This window comes from Nicotiana attenuata, unplaced genomic scaffold, assembly GCF_001879085.1.
Source record: "Nicotiana attenuata strain UT unplaced genomic scaffold, NIATTr2, whole genome shotgun sequence".
NCBI classification, from domain to species: domain Eukaryota; kingdom Viridiplantae; phylum Streptophyta; class Magnoliopsida; order Solanales; family Solanaceae; genus Nicotiana; species Nicotiana attenuata.
In genome coordinates this window covers 323-2,876 of record NW_017695515.1, presented here as the reverse complement: position 1 = coordinate 2,876, position 2,554 = coordinate 323, and the positions used below count along the sequence as shown (strand labels likewise).

Sequence of the window (2,554 nt, the reverse complement as noted above, 5' to 3'; positions counted from 1 at the left end):
CGCACTATTTATGACTATATTAGTGAAATACTATTATGCTTGTGTAGCTTTGCTGGATGTAATTTCTTCTGAAATATGGATTATTGTTCGCCTTATAGTCGATCCAGAAAAAACCTTACTGTTTTACTTAATTTCCACTATGAATTCATGAGATAACGAGTGAGATTTCTTTCTTTTCAGGTTCACTTAGAGTAGAATGTATTAACCTCTAATGCCTCTTAGACTAGAGTGCATTAACCTCTATTATCTTTTAGATAATAATTATCACATTGGATGCCTTTGTAGAAACAATACTGATGATTGGATCTCTAGTGATGATATTGACAATTCGTTGTGAATGAAATCAAACATCATTATTGTATCTTTTGCTTCTTGTAACAAAATCCCAGTTCTACTATACTATTATTCTACTTGTCCAAAATCTTAGCTATCTGTAATTCTTTGCCTAGTTAGACGTATATTCTTCTTTTTTATGCAAGATATATATCCGCATGGTCACTATTCATTAATCTTTGATAGAACTTTCAGTAACATTAGATGGCTTGGACTCGCTAGTCAAAACTTTGATTAGTAACTAATGTTTATCATTAAAATGACTGCAATAGGTAACTGAATTCTTTTTGTTTTATCTTGTTGAATAAGAGATTTGTTTTCACATTAGAGGTTCTTCTCTGATGCCAAGTTTACTTTCACTTTTTTCTTTTTTGGATAAAAGACTTATTCGATGCAATTTTAATGAAAATTGTATTTGCGAATGAACTTTACTCAGGAATCATTGCGTTTATATCTCACCTCTAGGCATGTGGCATGATTTATGCTTCATCTTCTTTCTTGATATTGCAAGCTTCTTCAATAGTTTTCTTAACAATTAGAATAACATAATATTAACTATTCTACACATACTTTGATGTTGAACTCAACGTATTTGATTCTGCATAATTATTCTCATTTTGGACAATCTTAATTGACTCGTGACTTATTGAATATGCATGAAAGTTCATGATATAGTCCCAGATGGGGTGAGAATGTAACCCCTGTATGTAGTTGATGCGAATATGCTTGAGATTTCTTATTAAGAAAACTCTGTAAGTATTTTTCAAGTCATCTGTTGTCTCTGAACGTTTTACGGGTTGAATCATGTATATTGGTTGGTCCTTTGCTACTTCCACAGATCATATATCATTGGAGGATGATAGCAATTTGGCCTGATATCTTCCTTTCGCAAAGTTCTTTGAGATCATGTGTTTGAAAGATTCACCATTGTACGCATTTAAATCATCAGTTTGTTTAATATATGATTCAATACTAAAAACATGAAGGTACGCATTTACTTCAGCTCATAATTGTTTCCATTTCAATTCATAGACAACATAAACATGGATACGAAATAGATTAGCACTATGAATACAGATCATATAACCTACAGTACTGCTTCATTGAGAGGAACAAGTTCCTTTTGTCATTCATCATAAAGAAAAAGTTTTTTGGTGCAGGTTGAAATTGGAAACTACACATCATTCTATGAGTTTGACATTTGTCTTCTCTCCTAAGAGGTATTTACCTTGCAACTGTTACAACATTTGCAAAAAGTAGCAGCAACATTCACCTCTTACACTGGTAATAATACTTTCTAGATTCTGAACCTAACAAAGGAGACAGGAGATTTTTATCGGTGTTGAATGACAAACTTCCTCTTTCCATTTCTACATTCTGGTGAAAAATCTTGTAGCTTTTATTTTGTTCTACAATGTTGTAGCAACGTTCCATTGTGTTCGACTATTTGTATTGTACCCTTTATATCAACTGAGCTGATGTTTTGCGTGTAAATTTGAATTACCTTAGTTAGTATCAATATAGTTTGATAAGGATTGGAATTTTTTATGTTTGTCTTTATGGTTATATGTAATGGAATAATGCTACAGTTCATTAATAATTTTTTTTATACAATTGAGATCATATTATGGGGGTTATAAGGCCCCACAAATATTTTTTTTAAATCACTGGGATCATATTGTGGGGGTTATAAACCACCGCTAATTGTCTTTGAAAACCGTCACAAATTTAAAATTCAATTTGTGGAGGTCGTCGTGGAGGTTTCAAAAAACTGTCACAATATAGCTCGTGGCAATCATAACTGTGGCATTTTTAAAAATCGCCACAATTCATTTTGTGGTTGTCGTAAACCGCCACAAATTATCAAAATAACCCCCACAAAATAAGCATTTTCTTGTAGTGTAATTATTTTTATTATTTGGCAACACTTCAAGTGCGTAGCCTTTCTATTGTAAAGGCACACTTTCAAAGCGCTGCCTAAACTTCTTTGCCAAAAGTTCCCCTCAAAGGTTACCCTTGAAGAGCATCCCCTTAGATATTTTTGGCAATACTTTTTAAGCGTTGTCTCAAATTATTGTAGCCTTAATTAGACCAAATTTGTTTTAGTCGTGTACGCAAAAAGTGGTGTGTACCTACGCATAACGGCGTTCTCTAGCATGGCTTCAGGTCTTCAGTTGGCGTAGCTACGCGAAGCAGCGTAGCTAATTTCATAAGCTCTCCA

General features: G+C 33.2%; 1 long non-coding RNA gene across 1 annotated transcript; it reads left to right on the top strand.

Annotated features, from left to right (window-relative positions):
• Nucleotides 1-1,165: 1,165 nt before the first annotated feature.
• LOC109222643 lies at nt 1,166-1,881 on the top strand. Its single transcript, XR_002067436.1, has 2 exons — nt 1,166-1,319; nt 1,494-1,881. It is a non-coding gene; the product is annotated as an uncharacterized LOC109222643 (long non-coding RNA).
• Nucleotides 1,882-2,554: the final 673 nt, after the last annotated feature.